The 14,689-nt window shown below is 34.9% G+C and overlaps 1 long non-coding RNA gene across 1 annotated transcript; it reads left to right on the top strand.

Annotated features, from left to right (window-relative positions):
* Window positions 1–716: 716 nt before the first annotated feature.
* On the top strand, window positions 717–12,692 carry LOC145670553 (uncharacterized). The gene is made up of 3 exons (XR_014128334.1): window positions 717–958; window positions 9,293–9,431; window positions 12,049–12,692. It is a non-coding gene; the product is annotated as an uncharacterized LOC145670553 (long non-coding RNA).
* The last annotated feature ends 1,997 nt before the right edge of the window (window positions 12,693–14,689 follow it).

Genomic DNA, 14,689 nt, shown 5'->3' with positions numbered 1-14,689 from the left:
GCATAATTTCAGCAAGTTTATCAAAAAGCCGTAAAACCTGAAGATGAGAAACAAGTTGGTCGTGGGAAGAAAAAAACCGGCAGAAATGTATCCTCTTTCATCGATTCATATAGTCGGTAAACCATACAGGCAGTCTTATTTTCCGAAGTAAGTTAAAAATGGCTTTTTTTTTTTTTTTTTTTTTTGTGGCTTCACCCACGGTTTTCTAATTCTTTAACTGCGAGGCATGGTCGGAGCTATGGGGGCCATTATCCCCTGCCAACTTTTTGACAATTTCACCATCTTTATTTCTGACTTCATGACCACCTTTATTCCTGAAATGAAAGGTCAGGCACGGACCAAAAATCCCCCCCCCCAGCAGACAATTCCCAACTCCGTTTATGCTGCTAGGTAATTTTCTTTCAAAATATATAAACAAACACTTTGCATTCATTTATACGATATATACGCCATTGAGTCTGGGAACGACTGCACTAGTTTAGTTGAGTTAAGCTTTGGTGCGTGAAGTATTGAGTTCTATCCACGCATTCTTGAGCTCTGCGTATTTTAAGTTACGTTATCGTATCTCAACTTCGTTTTTTTTTCTTTTAAAACTCCTGAAATAGTAATTATGAGGATCTAGCATAATTTGACAGAATCTAGCATAATTTCGATCAGGTTTTGGAATAATTCCGAACTGTCAGTCTGGCAACGCTGATTTCAACCAGCGAGTTTTGAAAACAAATGAGTGTTAGATACTGGTGGATCATTCATTTGTGAAGATGAATACAAATAAATTGCTTGAAATATTCCTTCCATTGAAGAAAATAGTAACAAGTCAAAATGTTCAATAGAGATCACCTAACGAATTTAGCATTTGGAGCCTACTAAGACTACATTTAAGTCGGAGGCGAGAAAAACACTGTTAATAGTGATGAAGAAAGAAAGAAAGAAGCAAAGAAGCTAACATTTGAAACAAGTAAGTTTTTATTTATTTATATATTTATAACATTTGACAAATTTCTTCCATTTTCAGGTTAGGGTAGAGCTTTGTATTTCTCTTAACGGCTTAAGTTTAGAGTTGCCCCTCAACCCCAAACTGGTTTGTGATTTATGCACGGGTTAATTTACAACGCCCGCTCCAGCAGATACTCTCACTCAGAAAGGAGAAATTACACATTAATAATTTTATGAAAAAGAATCAAAACTTACCTAACCTTAAGCTACGACCTACCCTACTTATTTATATCTTACTCTACTTTACCATACCCTACTCTACTATATTTTTTCAAAGGGCCCTACTTATCGATGCGTAGTTGGGGCGTGTCTTACCCTTATGCACTGTAGTTTTTATGTTGTACGTCCATACTGTCCTTATACTGACCTCTCCTTATGTCAATCTGCACCGCTTTTTATAAAAATCAGGAAAATTTACAGGAGAAATGAGGTAAGAAATGATAATTTGAAGTTTTTATTTGATGTTTAGGAATTTAAGTTCGGTATGAGAGTTATGTTTAATACGAGAAAAGATATGTGGAAGTTAGTACTATTTGCCGGATGCGGAAGCATTCGCGGAAGGTTTCAGCAGCATGGTAGTTGTAAAATATGGCGAACAGGTGTAATGAATGCTCAAAAATAATGAAGAAAACCTTTTAAATTTTTGTAAAGCCAACGGAGTACTTAAGTTAAGTGAAATGTAATAATTTTTAATACTTTAAGCACTGTTTTTTGTATGTTGCAAAATCCAAGGGCACCTACAGACTGGAGGGGCAACTCTAAACTTAAGCCCCAGTTTGTGCTAGGTAGCCACTGAAAAGCGCGACTGCTATCTAACTGAGTCAGGGCAGAAGTGCAGCACGAAAGCCCGAGTGATAAGGGTGCGCCCGTAGGGAGCAGGCGCGTCATCGATGGGGGTTACGCGCATAAACGATGATAGTGGAATAGTACACTAACAACTATTTATTCCGAAGTTGGTCGTTGCCTACTTTTTGGCTAAAAGTGTAATAATTGGTTTCTTTCTTTACCAAAGCTTTACATTTAATTCACATAATAATGCCGAGTGAGCGTTAGCGAGTGGAGACGGGTTAGTGCAACGCAGGGCACGTTGTTTTCTGTTTTTATTACTGCTAAATGGAAATGAAATGAAATCTTTGAGTTTTACGTCCCATGGTTATGCCGGTTAGGCTAAAGGAGACGGTGATAATGAGAGATGAGTGAAATGGTGGAATGAAGAAAGTGGGAGGAAACGGGACAACCCCGAGAAAACCCACGAGCACGGTGTTTGTCCACCACAAAGTTCACTTGGCGGAGGCAGGGTTCGAACCCGGGACCCCAATCCAGAGGTTACTGCTAAATGGGAAAACGAGCCTGTGTTCTAGAAGATTGCTGCCTTCTTGGTTATGTCACTAACCGTTACAGTAGACAATATAACTTTCTCCACGTTTCTTTATATTAGTATATATCAGGGTTGGCAAAAACCATGTTTTTGTTGAAAAAAAAAAACAAAAAAACTTTTTTTTTTGGTTTAAACCAGGTTTGTTTGATTTAAATAATTTGCTCTATATATTCATATCATATATGGACAGAAATAAGTTTGTTTCATCTTGATGTTATTATGCAACAACCGGGTTATGCTGGAAGGGGTCACATAAGCTTAATGCGGAATAAAAACTGCTTCTCGAGTTACATCCGAGAGAAATTGTCCTCCATTTGAACTCGGAACCAGGACTAATTAGCCACAAATGCGATACGTCTGCCGACTCACTCACGAAGGAATCCTCATAAAAATACGTTGAACTGATCTTTACATGCTTCTTGATATAATTGTCAAGAGTAATTTCAGAAGAGCAAAAAGATAAACAGCTCCACAAGTGAAACTATTATACAGAATTACATATGGACAATTTCAAAGTACTACGGAGTACAGAAGAACTAATTTAGTTCAAGTTAGTTAACAATGACTTTTATTGATACAAATTAAAGAAATACAGCGACTTAATTTGCATATCAGTAAGAAAAGTGGATAAAGATACGAATTATTTGAGTCCACTTTGTCTCAGACTCATTTATACATAAATAGATACCAGAAATACTTCTCATTTCACTAACTGCCTCTCGTGGTGTCTGTATGACCCCCCCCCCCCCACATACACACAAAGTACGGCATTTCGAAGTATTTTATCAATAGTAAACATTGAAACGAAACAATATTTAGTAATTTTCTTTGATTGCAATTACATAACAATAATAACTACAAAAAAATTACAAACATTTATAAGCTTAAAAAAAAAGTTGTTTTTGTAGTATAATCTTTTTGAGTAATGCATGGGGAATTTAGGTCTGAATATAACACGAATAATGGGAGTGAAACGTGATAACCCACAAATGTCTGTTCATCAAGATTTTACAAAAACACTTACACTTTTACGAACATTTTTCGTTTTTTTGGTTTAAACCAGTTGTTTTTTTTTTTTTTTTTTTTTTTTTTTTTTGAAAAAACAAGCTGGTTTAAACCAGCCAACCCTGTTATATATATAGGATGTAAGAAAATTTAAAGCATCAAACCTACAGAGGTAATTTGTCACATCAGAGCAAAGAAATAGTTCATATGGACCTGTGGTCAAAAGTCCATACTTCCGAAGCTATAGACTGTCGAAGACATAAGAAAATAAACTTTAAAAATCTATAGCTTCAGTGTGGGACCGTGCGCAGTCAAGGAAGACATCACTTAAGAACTAGTATGTGCCCTATTCAAATACCCATGTTTCAGAATACTGCGGTGCTTGCGTATCAATGGACAGTTTATGAGCACTTCAACTTTTCTGAGTATTCCTCAACTGGCTCTATAAAAATTAATGTGTAAGTGCCACAAGATTCTGAAATATGGATATTTGGATAGGGCACGTAGTAGCTCTTAAGTAATGTGTTGACTCGACTGGGATCGGTCTCACAGTAGTGGAACTCTGGACCTCTAAATTTCCTTTTCCCACGTTTTCGGCAGCCTGTAACTATAGACGTTTGACCACGGGTCCATATGAACTTTTTTTTTCTTTTCGTGTGCAGAGTAAGAATTAAATGATAACTTAGCTGCTGGTAGTCGAATTTCGGTTAAAACTACGCTAGAAATCGTGTAGCCGAATAGTAACCGAGCAGTACTCAGTGAAACTACACTTTGCCTTTTCCTGGATTACTATAGTACGGAAGGTATAACGTCGTTGCTTTCCCGTGAAAAGTTGTAGTGACGTTTATGGGGAGTTGCCAGCTTGGTTACTCGTGGCTCGCTGAGCGCAGTGAATGGTGGCTGGTGATTTGCTATCCTCTTACCACACCCCCAGTGACGAGCAGGTCCGAGTGCGGGAAGCCAACGACGCTATACCTTCTGACCTTTAGTTACCAAGAAAATTGTCAAAAGGTGTTAACCAACTTACTTGATTACATTAAGCAAAAGGAATAACAGCTGTACAGTTTTGCGGTAAAAATAGCCGTCTCGTCTTTGTAATTGCTCATTGCACTTAATTATTGCCGGTACTTGGGCTGTTATAGACAATTAGTTATTTGAACCTCTCTTCCTTGGTTGAAGGACTCAGTTATTCAGGATAAATTAACACGTCTCAATTGATCTTTCTTTTCGAGTATCGAAATTCTTATATAATATTAAATTAGCTGCAGTATGGGATATTTCGAAGTAAAGTTTTCTGGTCACAGTATGAAACATCCTCAGATATGCTAGTTGTCATTGTCGTGTATGCGATGCCAATTAAAGTAGTGTCTACTAATTACGGCTCTCGATTAATTTAATCGTGTGGTTGGCGTAATCATAAATATATTCATCTTTATTAAAAATTAGTTGCTATATAGATGTATATGTAGTATATAAGCGAATTTTAAAGGGAAATGTAGACATAGTAACTCCCACAGGACTTTTTTACAGGGGGGAGTGGGCAAAAGGACCGACATACAAGCAAAGTCACGGATACAAATATCTAGATCCACATAATATTTAATGTAAAATACAATTATTACAACTCACTGCTAACTTTACTAACTGTTGTGTGTGAATAAAAAATTTAGCATATTTTAATACTAATTAAGAAAATCCATTGTTAAAGCAAGTGCTCCCTGCAGCGGGCGGCTATGGTTACAGAATACAGTTTTAGTGTTATTGATACTTCGTAAGTGAAATCCTCATTTAGTTGGGTGAGGAATCTAGAATACGATAGTGCTATGATAAAGAAAAGAGTAAGTTTTTATATTTTAGGTATGTTTTGTATTTGTAACCTGTTCTTCTTTCCGAAAGTATATTCTCCTTTAGAACAACTTAACTCTGTGCATCAGAAGTGCAGAAGTACAACTCTTATGTAAATCAGGCGCAAATATATATGTATTGAAAATTGAAAGTAAAGATTACCATAAAAAAAAAAGCAATGATAGAACGACAGTGCGAAAAATACGAACCAACTAGTGCTAGATAGCCACTGAAAAGCACGAATATTATTAACAGAGTGAGCACAAGGGCGTAGCAGGGTGAGCTTAGTGTGCTTCCGTATGGAGCGGGCATGTCAGCGACGGTGGATATGCACGTAACCGAAGGTAGTGTAAAAATTTTATATCCCATACAACTATGCCTTACATCTAATATGGCTTTACTTCACTCCTGTGGTTCTGCATCATCACTTTACATAATGCCTTGAGTTCATAATAGCTTCCTTACGGAGTACTATGCATTACGTATTACGTATTTCTACCTATGATAAATATTATAATAGATATAAGGCTCCGATATATTGTTACATGTAGATTGCTATTGCAAAATGAATCAACATGTAAATAACATAAATAATGGTTTGTGCCTTTCATTTCAACTCAGCAAAAAAAAAAAAAAAAAAAAAAAAAAAAAAAAAAATAGCATCACCATCTCAGATATTATTGGAACTTTTTTTTATAGCAACTAGACATGTTTTTTAAATGACCCTTATTTTTTGTTGTCGGAAAAGATTTTCCCGCCAAGTAATGGGCCATCAAAACGGGAAGTACAGTTTACGAATTTTAGAGGACGTGGAAAATGGTAAACTTCGTAGCCTCACCATTCAGCTGGAGACAGATAGTTATAATTCTTGTTGTGGTATGTACATTCATGACAATAATTATTGTCGCATGTCTATAAATATGTTGTTGTAGGAATATAATTTGATAACGAATTCGTCCGGTATTTCTTATAATGTAGTATGTGTATAATCGGGAAGGACGATGTATGTGGCAAATTTCATGTCAAAAGAGCAGTAAATAAGAACAATAAAACGAAAATAAAACTTTCTTGTCAATTTAGCAATATTTTGTTTTACTCATTCTAATTTTCGTGTTTGTAATTCTTTTCTTCTGAAATTTACTACGAGTATACATTTCCCGATTATACATGTAGCATCAGTATCTATAGTACCCTGCAAAATCATTATCAAATTATATTCTTACAAGAAGACAGTTATAGATATGCGACAATCATTTTGGACATGAGTGTACATACGGATATAAATAAAATATATTTTATTATAGTTTGGTTTGCGCATGCGTATCTTTTGGTACATAAATTAACAAATGAACGTAAGTTTATCTGAAAAGTCGAAGGTTATGCTTTCTTTCGAGCACTTCCGGTTCGAATTTTAAAATTCTATTTTACGGTTGGTAAGACCTAGTTACCCGCTTTGAAAAAAGAGTATTGCTTGTGTGTGCAACCGTTTTGTCGCAAAAAATTCGAGAAACCGTCAAGTTTTCAAAAATCACCTTTCTCGAAATCACCATAATTTAAAATCCTGAAATGTTGTCAAATTGTTCAACTTTACATGAATAATAAACACACCAAATAGCATTGTCGACCAATGTTTCACGAATGAACTACAGCCTCTTGAAGTTAGCGAGGTTTCATTAACTTCAATATCACCGTTGGCAACACTGAAAACAATGAAAGTGCAACAATTTGATGATGTTTGTGGTTCACATTCATTAAATAAAGGATAAAAGTTTTTCCTGGCTCCTTCTTATTATTTTGATCAAAAAGGCTCTCTGAAATAATAAGATGAGCCTCCCCCTACTCCGTTTTCTTAAACCGATGTAACCTGAGGTGAAAATTACGATTACGAAACAAATTTTAAACTTACTTAAAATGGTTTTCGGAAACAAAGTTTCACTGATTTTTTCCACTCTGAAGTAATTATTTGCTTGCTTAGTGTCTTCTTCGCTAATAGCATGTCACCATGGCAGATGCTCCAATAGGTGTTGGTGCACTCACAACTCGTAGCACGTTGTCGATAGTCACAAAACACTTATATTCTCTTCTCTTATTCTCTTCTGGAAACGTGTACTCTGTTGAAGGTCCATGTGGAAACAAAGAAAAAAATAAAATGAAATCTTGGGCGTTTTACGTCCCACGTTTATGCCGGTTAGGCTAAAGGAGACAGTGATTATGAGAAATGAGTGAAATGGTGGAATGAAGAAAGTGGGAGGAAACGGGAGAACTCCGAAAAATCCACCAGCACGGTGTTTGTCCACCACAAAGTCCACACGGCGCGAGCTGGGATCGAACCAAGGACCCTAAGCACCGGAGGTGAACGCTCTACCACTGAGCTACCGCGCCTCCTGGAAACACAAAGAACACTGCAATTTCATGTAATTTATGATTTATTGATAATATTTCTGCTATCCATCACTGGTTATCATATATGCATGTAACAAAAGTTCATTTTTGCAGATTTCTTAAATCTACACTTTGAATTGCAGAAGCTCGATTTTGGGGACAGCATGAAGTTAGTCCATGATGACCCGTTACTGCCATAAAAGCCAAAGATGACTTCGGTAAATACCAGTTACCGGTCGCACACTTTCCCACTTTTTTTTTTTTTTTTTTTTAATTGTCGAATTCGGTTTTTGTCAACAAGACGAGAGTAATACCCGGAGTTGGCACTTGCACTATACTCACGAATTTTTCTGCAGGTTTAATACTGTGAATCTGTTTTTCGTTTTCCCGGGTTGCCACATTCTTATCCCCCCTCTCCCCAATACGTCGCAGAGACCCTTACCACGGCCGGTTTCACTGAAAAGCCACTGCTTTATCGGATCTGTCTGCATCTTGGACATCTGAAAGCAATTTTTATAGTGGAATGCAGCACCATCAGAAATCACTGAAACGGTTTATGAAATTGTAGACACTTATTTTGACGTGTTCGAACCTTTTTCTATAACATATATTATCGCTTTTCTTCGAGTATTTTTAGAATCTTATTCATGGCTATGAGTACGAGGCGAATTGTGTGTTTTGTCATCGCTTATTACTGCAAAACTGTCAGTTGTTTCATAATAATATATCACTCCCGTAAAGAAGGACATTTGCTCGTTTCTCCAGTGATCATTCTGAACTTCCCTTTGCAGAATAACAGTCCAATTTAAGCGAAGTTCACATACAGTAAAATAGAATTTGTATCTTGAAATTTTACACGATGCTTTGCGGTAACATTTTTTTACACTTTCATTGTTTTCATTGTTGACAACTGTGACTTCAAAGTTAAAGAAAGTTCGCTAACTTAAAAAGGCTGTAGTTCATTCATGAAGCATTGGTCGAGAATGCTATTTGGTGTTTATTATTCATGTACAGTTGAACCATCTGACAAAATTTAAGAATTTTAAATTATGTTGTTTTCGAGAAAATGACGATTTTTGAAAATTTGACGATTTCTCAAATTTTTTGCGATAAAACGGTTGCACACAGAAGCGATACTTTTTTTTGGGGGGGGGGAGCGGGTAACTAGGTCTTACCAACCTTGAAAACGGAATTTAAAATTCGAACCGGAAGAAAGAATAACTTCGACTTTTCATATAAACTTACGTTCATTTGTTAATTTATGTACAAAAAGACACGCATACGCAAACCAAACTATAATAAAATATAGTTTATTCATATCCCTATGTACATACCACAACAAGAATTATAACTCTACATGTCTCCATAGCTGAATTGTACTCCCCGTCCTTGATGGCCCATTACTTGGTGGAAATTTTTTTCCGAAAAAAAAATACGGGTCGCTTAAAACACGTCTAGTTTCTATTAAAAAAAGTTTGAACAATATCTGAGATGGTGATGGTACAATTTTATTTTTATTTATTTATTTATTTTTGCCTCAATTGAAATGGAAGGCACCAGATATCTAATTTAAGTTAAAAACAATGTACGTTTCTCATTAATTTTTAGTTACTATAAAGATGTGACTTAAAATTTGTAAAATACTGTACATATTTTAATTTTTTGCATTTTCTTTTTCTATAATAGATTATTAAAACACATGGTACAAAACATAAGAAATGTTTATTAAGTACTGACCTGTTCCGAGAGATCAGAAAAGATGAATACGAGCTGGTTTTGGAATGAAAATGGTGTTCTTTATGCTATGTATTGGGTAGTTCAGGAAGTGAGTATTTATTGAATGTTTTATTATTATAATTCGATATGCCCATTATACCATATAGTTGAGACTCTATTGTATTGATAGAAAGTTGAGACACTATAATATTAATAAATTTTCATAGAAATAGGCACTAACTATACATTTAAATAGAAAGAATGTGTCAAATAAAATTTACTGTAGGTAGCCAATGACACCCCAAAATAAACAAACTTCTGTTCTTTATAATATATCGAACGTAAAGAAACGACATTGGTTGATTTGGCGTTTTATTGATGCATTTCGAAGGAAAAAAGAGAAGCAGGACACGAGGCAATGCTTCGAGAAGACGATTCGCCCAAGAAAAGAAGAAAATTCCCGACGAGAGCTCACGTCGTGGTTCGGATTCCACGTTAATCAGTAGGTTCACGTTTTGTATGGCCTCGCTGTTCACGGGACGTTAAACTCAAATTCAACTGAACTGAAAGAAGAAAATAGGTTCAAGCTGATGAAAGAATTCGCCGTACAGAATTTTGAAACTGTTGACATTGCAGAATAATGCTGGATTTGGCCCATAATTCCGTCATGGAATGTTAATGTCATGGTAATTGTAACATAAGACAAAGTAAATTATTCAATAGGTATATTAGATTTCACTGTTGTTTCCTTTCCAGTTATCTGTGTTGCAAATACGTAGTAATAAGCAGTAATGCAATGTTATGAATTGCTATGAAGTTATGAATATCCTTTACGTTAGAGATATTGTAAAGATAACTTCACAGAAGTTTACTTTGGGGTGCTGTAGGATGCCTACAGCAAATTTTATTTTAGCCCAATATAGATTCATGCTGAGAAAAATTTCTGCAGGTCATTGTCTCCGATTTTCCTGAAATTAGGATATATCATTCTAAAAACAAAATAATTAGACCAATTTTTTTTCGCATTATACAAAAAAATATTAGAACTAAATTAAGCATTTGTTGCAACTGAGACTTTCAGTGACTGTTTGCCATGGCGTTTTAAAGAAAATGTGGATCAAATTTAACCTTTCCGAACTTCTTAATTTTAGGTTGTGCAGTTATTTTTTGAGTTTTAGTGATATTAATGCCTATTTTTAAGGCTTTTAGTACGTAATCATCCGGTTTCTATTTTTGAAGTACAATATAACCCATTTAAGTAGATTAACCTATTTAGATATACGGCTTTGCGTCCAAACGTCTCGCTCCCAAACGTCCTGCTCCGGTATCACAGGGTGGTATAGGAGCAGAGGGCTGGTGTTATTTATCACTAGCCTTTAAGATATATATATAAGTGAGCATAGTGAGAAGGACCACATATACTTCTACCTTATTAATTTATACAGTATGGCGCTAAATTCGGTGTACAAAAGCAGAGGGGTGATTCCTGAGAGTAAAAAAAAAAAGTTCCAATAAACATAGGGCGAAAACCCCATCGTTTATGTGTTATAGGCTGCTGAAATCATGAAAAAATGAACTTTAAAGGTTCATAGCTCCAAAACTTTGGGACCTACCTTGGTCCGGTCAAGACTTCACTTAGAACCTAGTATGTTCCCTATCCAAAAATGCGTGTTTCAGAATCCTGAGGTGCTTCCACAACAATGTTTATAGAGGGAGTTTGACTACGGGCCTATGATATAAAGTATTCTCCAACTACCTCCATAAAAATTGTTGCGTGAGTACCTTAGGATTCTAAAACATGTATTTTTGAATAGAGCACATATTAGTTCCTAAGTGAAGTCTTGACCCGACTTTGGTAGGTCCCATAGTTTTGGAGCTATGGACCTTTACAATTGATTTTTTCATGTTTTCGGCAGCCTATAACACATGAACGATGGGCTTTTCGCCGTAAGTTTATTGGAACTTTTTTGTTTGTTTTACTCTCAGGAAACACTCCTCTGCTTTTGTACGACGAATTTAGCGCCATACTGTAGGTATCGTTAAAAAAATGTAAATATTAAGCTAAGCTTAATCTGCACCTTTTTAAAAAAGTTTTTATCTCTATTACTTTATGGCAGGCATGCATATAGCGGAGTTGGGATTTGGGCGCCAGAGTCCAGCGGGCAAGCTCTGTGTCGGTTTTCTACATTATTTATTTACAAATACTGAACAAAAATTCAGAATAAATTAAATCTTTTAAAAGTTTTTTTCTTTTTAACTCTTTTTAAAGCGAGCTTATCTTCTTTATCTTTTAAGTCGAAGCAGGAAATATAAACCACCGAACGATTTCTGTGTATGAACTGTCAAACTCGTAACCCAGCTGAGTTACTTTCCTTCCTTCGCTCAGTAATACTCATGCATCTACAATTTCCATTTTCATCCTAAATTAAGTTTATTGTGTTCTGTAATATCATTATTTTAAGTTTGGATCATAGTTTCAATTCTATATCTACACTATAACTTTATTCAGCGTACCAAATTTGAGTGATATTTATTAAGATATTTAGTATATAACTTCCAAAAGTATAGGAAACAATGTTTTAGTATTTTGGATAGCCTGAGGTAAGATTAAAAAAAAAAACGCATAAAACGCTTCGTTTGACTTAACCTTGATTCTGAGATATCTTTCGTTTTTAAATTTTGCCACACATGCTACAAATAGTAATTTTACAATTGCTTTATTTTAGGAGTCCACTGTGTTTGGAGGCTATCAACCGAGATGATTTCAAGGTACGCCGCACACAGGTACTACATATACGGTACCAAATTTGACCGTAAGTAAGGATGAATCCCAGAAAAAGGAAGAAAGTGTTGTGACTCACCTAGCATTTCAAAGTGTCTTCCTATGTGATGAACTATCATCAGCCTCCCATCATTAGCGCGCGGCTTGCTCAATTTGCAGATTCGACGAAAAACGTTGTATATATAGAGAGTTTGGCATAGAGACATTTAGTATAGGAAGCCCAAAATTCATAGCGTCAACATAACACCAATTTAAAAATATAGACTGAAGATCTAATTAATTCTTATTGACTGTGATTTTTTTTTATTGGCGTAGCTCGTTTCGTGTGATGTGTATGGTACTCATTTAAGCTAATTTGCGTGCATATTATGCTGTTTTAATTTATGGCAGTTAAATCACACTTCAGATTCTAAAGTAATGTATAATATACCTACTTCGTATCGTTAAATATATTCTTAGATGAAGGTGACAGAGAACTTTTCAAGAAATAGTTTAACTTATTTTGTGTGTGTTGAGGGGAGGGGGGACGTAAGTAAACGCATGATTGTGCTGCTTGGTTTTCGGTGATTGGTACAGTCATCTTCTGAACTACAATACTAGGGTGTGGAAAAGAGTTTGTAAGATGCAACTCTGTTCAAACTTTTCTTACAAAGTGTTTTTTTTTAATGTTAAATAAAACTTGTTAAAATTGATACACTGATGAGGTGTATATACATTTCAAACTATTATAATGCACGGTATGCAATTAGTAGACTTAAATTAATATAGACTTTTTGTTTATGTATTCACAGTAAATATATTGTGTACTACAAATGTATACTTAATGTAAAATTTAATAAATTATTACTGTAATTATTCTCAATAAATGTACAGGATTTTATTTTATGTATTGTCTTTTGAAGGTTCATTCCTTTATTTGGCTTTCGGTTTGTTATGTAATCATAAGGAATGTAGGATGGTGGAATTTAGATCATTTTAAGGATAATTTCTCTATTATATACGATAACTCAAAGAAATAATCGATTGTATATCGCATTAAATATTTACATGATATAAAATAAGTTATTTTCACCATTTATCATGTATAAATCTTACCACCAGTGGGGTTCTGTAGTATAGACACTAGTTGCCCAAGTACTTCACAAGTTGCGGTATAGTCAATGCGGTCTGGTTGCTTGAGCACAGACTTCAGGAGTGGTAGAATGAGTGACTATTCGGAAACAGTGAGTAGCCTAGTGGTTAATGCATCGATACGGTAAGTTGAAGTTACAGGTTCAAATCTTAGTCCAGTCTTGCATTTTCTTTCCTTTTGTAATTATGTACTTTAGCTTAGTAGACCTGATTTCCTTATACTCGAGTTATTCCATCATGACTTTCAACACAAGGACGACATGAACCACTCACATGTTGATAACTGGGATGTCTTCCTTGTGCTCTGTCATTTATTCTACGCACTACAATAGCTGTTTTAGTGTTGTGTAAAACATACAATGTAGAGCACAATTAAGACACCTCGACTGTGGACATCTGAATGGTCCACGTCGTCCTTGTGTTAAGAGTCATGGTGCAATAAAATGGTTTCATGATGATATGATCACGTTTTATAGTGATTCTTTATAAGAAAAACTCATTATATACACGTGTTTGTAAGTTTCGTATATTTTTAATACTTCTGTAAGAAACCTTACTATAGCATTTTTTTTTTTTTAGTTCCATTAAGAATACTTTTCACAAAATGCATGTGATTTGTTCCGATTGTTATTGTTCCTCCATATTTTTAAATGAATATTGACATAGATATAGAATGTGTGTCCGAGATAATTTAGTTTTCTCCACTTGTACTGCACAGTGCCCCCTGTGGTGTCGCCTTGTAATATTAAGGGATCCCGGGTACATGACAAAATATTTAGAAAATATTTTCTGTACATGATAGAAAATATTCAGAGTATATACGGTAGACAAATCAAAAACATTTTCAAATTACTTTTCTTGGTGTTCTGTAGCAGTAGCAAATGTTAACAAAATATTAAACTAGTTTCAGACGAATTTGTGCTAACAAAGAAAATATTTACGATTTATTTTTCAAATAGCAATTGATATGTTTTTGATTTGTTATTGTATGTAGTTTCAGAACGTACTTAAAGTATTTTCTAACATTTTCTGGTTTTCGCAGAGAAATATTTTAAATTCTTTCTGAATATTTTTCCGTCATTACCACCATAACACCTACAGTTTGAAATACATTTCTTTCTTCAACCTATAAGTTAGAATACTAGAATTTATTTCAACAAATTTATGTGATGATAGAAGTTTCCGTGTGTTCTAAACCGGTTCCAACATACACAGACTTCTACCACCCCATCAATTTGTAAAAATGAAATCCAGATATTTTAACTTACAAGAGTTGGAAAACTGTTCAGTATGCATTTCCTTCAGTATTGAAGAAAGAAATGTATTTGAAACTGTAGGTGTTATCGTGGTAATTACGAAAAAATATTCAGAAAGAATTTAAAATATTCTATGTGAAAACCAGAATTCGTTAGAAAGTATTTTAAGTACGTTCTGAAACTACATGCAATAACAAA

The sequence above is a fragment of the Thermobia domestica genome, chromosome 14 (genome assembly GCF_964235325.1).
Source record: "Thermobia domestica chromosome 14, izTheDome1.hap1.1, whole genome shotgun sequence".
NCBI classification, from domain to species: Eukaryota; Metazoa; Arthropoda; class Insecta; order Zygentoma; family Lepismatidae; genus Thermobia; species Thermobia domestica.
This window is presented reverse-complemented; position numbering and strand designations above follow the sequence as displayed.